Below are 8,147 nucleotides of genomic sequence, written 5' to 3'. Positions count from 1 at the left end.
TAAGAAGGCAATGCTCACCATTGTTGCCATTTAGGCCATAATACTTTAGAGCTCTGAGTGCTGCAAAACAGCCAGTAGATTTCAATGAAAGGGCAAGTATGAGAGAAATCACAACAATGCAGGTGAATGAATGACTCAATCAATAAACACTTGTTGGGCATCAGGGCCAGACATTGCACTAGGTCCCTCAAGGGATACTAATTTGAAGGCGTAGTCCCCACAAAAGGTTTCCAGCCTAGTAAGGAAACAGGAGTGAGACTGGACCTCGTTCTTAAAGTAGAACCTACATAAGTGAAAAGGTGAGAGGAGGCCCTCCCAGAAAGAAACAAAAGCCTGGAGAAGAAAGAGAACTAAGTGTTGAGGGGTTTCATGGGAATGGGAAGTACTTTTATGAATGGGGTTGAATTGTTGAGGGGTTGGATTTTCTGGATGAGGAATTTGCACTTCCTTCTTATATTAGTCTGCCCTGACTACCATAGCAAAAGACCACAGCTGGTGGTAGAAGCAATAGAAATTTATGTCTCTCAGTTCTGGAGGCTGTAAATCCAAGGTCAAGGTGTCAGCAGGTTTGGTTTCTCCTGTGGCCTCTCTTCTGGGCTTGCAGATGGCCACTTTCTCTCTGCATCCTCACTGTACGTCCCTATGCATGCATATTCCTAATCTTTCTCTTTCTCCTTATAGGGACACCAGTCATATTAAATTAGGGCCTCATCCTAATGACATCATTTAGTGTTAATTACCTTATTAAAGGCCATACCTCCAGATATAGTCACATTGGGGATTAAAGCTACAACAGAGGAATATGGGTTAGGACACAAGTCAGTCTTTAATACTTCATTAGGCAACAGGAATGCAGGGACTGATGGGAGAGGGGTCCCTCAGGATGAGAAGTTATTTTAGAAGCCTAAGTGAATTAGTGAAGAGAGGGGCAAACTAAGAGACAAATTAGAAGGCTATTAAAATAGGCAACAGGTGAAACAGAAAGGACCTGAACTTGATGTTGGCAGTAAATGGATCAGGATGCAAAATAAAAGTGTTAAGAGAAAATCAATAGGACTTGATGACTGATCAGATATGGCAAGCGAGAGAGAAGAAAGATGACTTCAGGTTATTAATTCTGAGAGCCTTGGGAAGTGGTTGAAAGACAAAATGGTGCAGAGGACATAATGATATCGAAAGATGGCATGGAAAGGTTATGATGTCTGCAACTTAAGCTCAGACACACTATGTTAGAAATCCAAGGTTTGTCATCTTCTATGTGTGAGACCTTAACAATTTACTTAACCTCCCTACTTCTCAATGTACATTTGTGTTGAGTTGGGGTGATAGCAGGAACCTCACTGAGTGGTTTGTGTTTTATGGATAAAAGGATATCTCCTAATTCCACTGAGATAAAATTCAAAATTACCATGACAGATTGCAGAAGAAGCTTAAGAACAACATATCATTCAAACTGTGGTGAGGTCCTTTAAGGCAGAAGAGTTCAAAATAAATAAGACAAAGAACAATGGTATAGACATAAGAGTCACACTGAACCATGAGATGAACATGGAGGCTGTAACGTAGCTTAGAAACAAGTCTGATCTTGTGCACATGCAACAGAAATGCAACACTTGAGAATCATAAAATAATTATTTGCACTAGAAGGTAAGACACATGTTTTTAAAAATTGGCAAAAGGAAGTTAGGTGTGGTGGCTCACACCTGTAATCCCAGCAATTTGGGAGGCCAAGGCGGGCGAATCACTTGAGGTTAGGAGTTGAGAACTAGCCTGGCCATCATGGTGAAACCCTGTCTCTACTAAAAAATGCAAAAATTAGCCAGGCATGGTGGCGGGCGCCCATAATCCCAGCTTCTTGGGAGGCTGAGGCAAGAGAATCGCTTGAACCTGGGAGGTGGAGGTGATCTCAGTAAGTTGAGATGGTGCCACTCCACTCCAGCCTGGGCAACAAGAGCAAAACTCCATCTCAAAAAACAAACAAACAAAAACAAAAAACAAAAAACAAAAAAAAAGGCAAAAGGAATAAAAAGAATAGAAGAGTTTGCTAAGGAAAGGAATCATCACCTACAAACTGCTGAAAGGTTATTGTTGTTATATAGTAATCAATTCTCCATCTCTACTGAAGGTGGGAGAAGAAACAAAATGGACTCAAAGCAAAGTAGAAGAAATAGAAATGATTTCTGAGGAAGAAATTCTGACAAAGGGGTGAGCATATCCTCTGGGCTGAATTGTGTCCCCCCAGTGCTGAGATGTTGAAGTCCTAACCCCCAGTGCCTCAGAATGTGACTGTATTTGGAGATTGGGTCTTTAATTGGGTGATAAATGAGGTCTTGAGGGTGCACCCTAATTTAATCTGACTGGTGTCCCTTTAAGAAGAGGAGATGAGGCCGGGCACAGTGACTCATGCCTGTAATCCCAGCACTTTGGAAGGCTGAGGTGGGTGGATCACATGAGATTGGGAGTTCGAGACCACCCTGACCAACGAAACTCCGTCTCTACTAAAAATATAAAATTAGCCAGGTGTGGTGGCTCATGCCTGTAATCCCAGCTACTTGGGGGGCTGAGACAGGAGAATCACTTGAACCTGGGAGGCGGAGGTTGCAGTGAGCTGAGATTATGCCATTGCACTCCAGCCTGGGCAATGAGAGTGAAACTCCATCTCAAAAAAGAAAAAAAAAAGAGGAGGACAAAAACAAGCACAGAGAGAAGACCATGTGAGGATACAGAGAGAAGACGGCCATCTACATGACAAACGGAGAGGCCTCAGAAGAAACCAGCCTGACTGACACTTTGAGCTAAGATTTTCAGCCTCTGGAACTGTGAGGAAATCAATTACTGATGTTTAAGCTACACAGCCTGTGGTATTTTTTTTAGGATAGCCTTAGAGCCCACAATACTGAAGATTCTTTTAGCATCTCCCTGCTTTGCAATTTTTGAGAACAGACTAATCAAATTATGAGGGGAGATCTCATCAGATCTTCAATTAACATTTTTATTCCTTGATGACAGCTCCCACCATTGTTGGTCTCTTGTTCAGAGACTCAGTGTGATTTTCAAATAGTTCGAGTTTTGCTCAGCACCACAGAAGCAAATGCCCCCACCTTTGCCATGATTGGTTTTCTGGAATCACAGAAAAACAGAACACAAAGTGGCCTTCGAGAGCACTGTCTAAATTCATTATGTAGCTTAATTGGGCCAATTTGAATACTTTCGTAGCAATCCTTAGGTCCCTTGGGATGCAGCACAGTTCTTAAAGTGGTGATTATTTCATTTTTTTACACTTGCAACTCCAATTCTTTGTAATTAATTATGCAAAAAAATAAGAGACGTTTGTGGAAGTAAACATCTTGGTATTGCCTAAAAATTAAAAAACTTCCAATTCAAAACATGAATCCTTCTATACATGTCACCCAGTGGCTAATTAAATGCCTTTAATTGTCCAAAACTCCTCTTCATAGAGCTGCCCCTCTGGGTTGCGTGAGGGTGGAACTCTGTATTTCTGTGCCTTTCCTTGGCTGATAGCAGCTTGTAGTAGTTGTTCTTTTAGTCCACCTGGCATGCGTCCCCATCCTACTCTTCACCTTGTCCGTGACCCAAGCCCAGGGAAGCAAAGTCCTTTCCAAGTATTTTTCAGGCTTAGCTGACGGTAAAGAGCCTTCTTTTCTCTCTGGTTGCTAAGCTTGATGAATGACAGTCTAGGGAAACAGAGCAGTAAGAGAATATCAAGTTTGTTACAGAAGTAAGCAGGAGAGAGAGAGAGAGAGAGAGAGACAGAGACAGAGAAACACCCTGGTCTTAGTTTTCACTATAGCTAGCCCTTTTTCTGACTTTTCTACCATTTGGTTATGTGAGCCAATAAGCCCCTCTTGTTTGCTTATGATACTTCCAGTTACATTGTCATCACATGCGAATATGAAACTTGGCTGAGGAATAAGTGTAACACATCCTCTCCAAATGTTTGGAAGCCATCATTAGAGAGATCATATTTTTATTGTCAAACTAGGGCACTTTTGAGAGTGAAATACAATGCAAATTGCAATTATGCTGGGACAATAGCCATACACTTAGACCAGTCCTGTAAACTTATTGTTAGTCTTCTTACCCTTACTCTTTCCAGTTCACACATCCCTGATTTTTTCTTACAAGTCATGGTTAGGAATCCCTCACCACGCTGATTGATATCCCAGTGTCTCTCTTACAATGTGGTAGCTAGAATTGAATCCAGTGCTTAAGATGTAGATGACCAGGGCAGCAGATTACTTGGTTTGGAGCATATATTCCCATGAATCCCACTGATGCAGCCTCAAACTGAATCTCCCTCTTGCTGTCACTCTTCTCTTTAACAGCACTTTACACTGTGGCTAGTACCTGGTTGGTGTTTAAAGACCAATGAATAAATGGCTCATTTTGAGATGGAAGTCAACTATAATCCAGTTAACTTTTGGGGATGGAACTTCACATCTCTCTGTCTTAAATATCATCTTGTTAGTGTGAGTTTATATCTCAAAATGTCATTGTTTCTCCCAACCTCTGCTCTTTGTTAAATTTAATAAGCATATCATCTCTGTATTATTATTATTGATGTTGATATTAGCTAACCCTTGGTGCTTCTTATATGCCAGTCCTTATTCTAAGCATTTTAAACTCAATATTCAGAATAAAATTATGATATAAATATTATGACTATTCTCATTTTGAGGATGAAGAAACTGAGATACAACAAGGTTAAGTAGATTGCCTAAGGTCACAGAGATAATAAGTAGCAGAGTCAGGTTTCAGTACAGACACTCTTGCTCCACAATTCATCTTCTTAATGACCTTGCTATTCCTATTCAATTAATTGATTATTGTTACTATTATTATTATTGAGATGGAGTCTTGTTCTTTCACCTAGGCTGGAGTGCAGCGGCGTGACCTCGGCTCACTGCAACCTTTGCCTCCTGGGTTCAAGTGATTCTCCTGCCTCAGCATCCTGAGGAGTTGAGATTACAGGCACCCATCAGCACACCTGGCAAATTTTTGTATTTCTAGTAGAGATGGGGTTTCACCATCTTGGCCAGGCTGGTCTTAAACTCCTGACCTGATGACCCATCCGCCTCGGCCTCCCAAAGTGCTGGGATTACAAGCATGAGCCACTGCACCCAGCTCAATTAATTGATCATTAAGATGTGGAACAGGACAAAGTCAAGGAGAGAGACTGTGGCATCCTACCATGAATACACACCACTCAATGAGTTTGTTTTGTTTCATTATCTACTACTGTACATAACTGTATGATAATAAGCATATAAACAAGGCAATGTCATATGTCTTGCTAAAGTCAAGATACACACTCTTCCCATCTAAATGTTTTAAATGCTTACAAAACATCATTTTATTAATCCAATCTAGAATTTTCTCTTGAGCTAATGTCATATTAATAGTTTTTGTTCTTTGTATTATTTTCTTCCTTCTTTCCTTCCTTCTTCCTTCTCCTTCCCTTCCTTCTTTCTCTTCCCTCCTCCTGTCCTTTTCTCTCTCTTTTTCTTCCTTCCTTCCCTCCCCTTCTTCTCTTCCTTCCTTCTTTCCTTCCTTCCTTCCTCTCTCTTTCCTTCCCTCCCTCCCTCTCTTCTTTCCTTCCTTCCTTCCTCTTTTCTTCTTTCTCTTCCCTCTTTCTCTCTCTTTCTTCCTTTCTCTATCTTTCCTTCCTTCCTTCCTTCTTTCTTTTCCTCCCCCTCCTTCCTTTCTTCCTTCTTTCCTTCCATCCTTCCATCCTTCCCACTCCCCTCCTTTTCGTTCTTTCTTTTCCATCTCTCAAAAGAGTTACATTTGCCTGACTTCCTAATTCTAGTCTATTCTCCCATGCTCCATGATTTCGTAAAGATCATAGCACTTGCCCTGGAAGTCCTCTCTTAACCCAAGCCTCTGATTTCTCTGGGTAAAAATTTGAATTTACTTAGGGATGTTAGCCAGCTTGTGGCTTTTTCACCTAAGAAATTATAGCTATTAGCAGAATCTGCAAATTTGCACAACTGGTTCAACATAGGCTTGCCAGATCAACCAATGACTTGAACTAACTTTGAAAATCTTTCCTTCTTTTGTGAACATAATTTCACTTTGAGGTATTTTAATCTCAACCTAGCCATTGTAAGAACAAATCAAAACACAAGACAATGATGGCCACCACCATCACTGGCACATAATATACTTCCCAACCTACCCCAGACCCCAAGCGATTACTAGGCCAAAGGTTTCAAAAGTAGCAAGACAATTATTTGAATAATTCCAAATGCAGAAAGTGAAAAAACGAAGTGTACGAAAATTGAAGAAATACCTGATGCTGTGGTCATCCTAGATACAAGTTCTTTTGGAGACAGAGAAATAAAAGGTTATAAATGGAATCACAGCTGTGGAAATTAGTCTGAATACACAAACACAGGGCCTAAAATTAATTTAGAAAATCTTGATGGAATTAAATAACGTCCAGATATAAATAAATATAAAAAACAGTACTCTTGACCGATCTGGCTATGGGATGCCCAACTGCCTGCCACTGGAAAGGGCAGAGCCAACAACAAATACTGCCAGCCAGGAGATGAGTTTTTTTCACCTCTCTGCAAGGCTGAATAGAAGGAATTTAATTTGCCTGCTTGGCTCTTATGCAATGCCAGGTAACCTTAGAATAAAGAGGGCTTTGAGGGAGAAAGCCAGACGTCCCCAACATGTTGCTGCAATCATATTCTCCTCTTGTCAGATGCCTGCAGACACAGTGACTGACTTGTCCCAGACTGCTCAATGCTATCACTCAGATCCATGAGGCTGTGTCTCCCACAGAGAAGGATGGGAGATACAAAGGCTCCAACTGCTCTCACTGTGAAAACTCCACAGTGAAATTCCATCAGACAGAAGCCAGCTCTCTGCTGAGTGAATTGGGCCTTTTATCAGTCAGATTTGTATACATTATAGAAAGAGCCAAAGAAGGGAGTTACTGTACACTTCGTATATTTTTAGTTCCCTAGGATTAGTTGCTATTGGACCGAACGTTTGGGGAAGAGAAGTAAAAATGCAACTTCAGTCCTCTGTGTATGTTGGTGGCTTCCTGAGGTCTCCAAGTTTTTCTGGACTTGCCTGTTTGCTTTTCTGATATACCACAGTACGTTCTGTAGCTCAGAGGGCATATTATCTATTTCATGTTCCAAATTTTACCTCTGTTTCATTTGTTTTTCAAATGATTTACTAATGAGGGCCACTGTGTGTGTGTGTATGTGCATGTGTGTGAATACACACTCATGCACACAAATTTTCATTCATCTGATTTTAGATTTGAGCCTAACTCATCCTACTCACCCAAAGCAGCACAATAAAAACATTTCTGTTGGCAGAATCAGCAGGGAAACCTTTGCAGTCCTCTTGCTTTCTTCATTGACTTTACTTATTGCAGAAGCAGTTCCTTGTGGTAAAATAAAAACAAAAACGAGCAAATAAGTAGGCTATGTGGGTGTAGAGATAACATTGCTGTCATTAGATTTACAATAAAAAAAAAACCCGATATTGTTGACTTGGTCTTTTACAGAGTTTTGTAAATAGAAACAATTTTTCTACCATTTTATTCACTGGCATAATTTGTCGGTCATTCTTACTTCTCTTCAACTTTCTTTCAATTATCTAAGGTTTCAATTATTCAACAAATATTCATTGAGCACCTATTACGTGGTAGGCATTTACTTGGTACTGAGGATGGGATGGGACAATGAATAAGACAAGCATGGCGCTTGCCCTCCTAGACCTACAGGATATTCCATTAAAAATATGACACAAGGATTATTCCCATAAAATCCCTCAAATTACATTGTAGACACTATTATTAGGGATCAATGCAGGGATGATGCCACATCTCTAGGGACAGAAGAAGAGGTAAGGGGATGAAAATTAACCAAAGAAAATAATCTGTTTAGCAAGGTTTGTAGACATACTACTGTATGGCTCTCGAAGGCTGTATACAGAAGACGGAGTCCTTGCTTTCTTCTTCCATCCCGAAGAGATAAATCTGATTTCCAAACTCCAGGCTAGTTTCTATTTCCTCCTAAGCTACTGTGTACACTCCCTTCTAGTTTTTACACTGATGCTGCTGAACCAATATATTTCATCAGGCTCTACTTCTTTGGGGT

At 40.6% G+C, this 8,147-nt stretch overlaps 1 long non-coding RNA gene across 1 annotated transcript; it reads right to left on the bottom strand.

The window, feature by feature from the left end:
* Positions 1–2,971: 2,971 nt before the first annotated feature.
* LOC135970448 (uncharacterized) lies at positions 2,972–7,431 on the bottom strand. Its single transcript, XR_010586119.2, has 2 exons — positions 7,327–7,431; positions 2,972–3,695 (listed from the first exon to the last, which is right to left on the bottom strand). It is a non-coding gene; the product is annotated as an uncharacterized lncRNA (long non-coding RNA).
* Positions 7,432–8,147: the final 716 nt, after the last annotated feature.

This window comes from Macaca fascicularis, chromosome 4, assembly GCF_037993035.2.
Source record: "Macaca fascicularis isolate 582-1 chromosome 4, T2T-MFA8v1.1".
Taxonomy (NCBI): Eukaryota; Metazoa; Chordata; class Mammalia; order Primates; family Cercopithecidae; genus Macaca; species Macaca fascicularis.
Note: the sequence above shows the minus strand (reverse complement) of the source record. Positions and strands in the feature narration are given on the sequence as shown.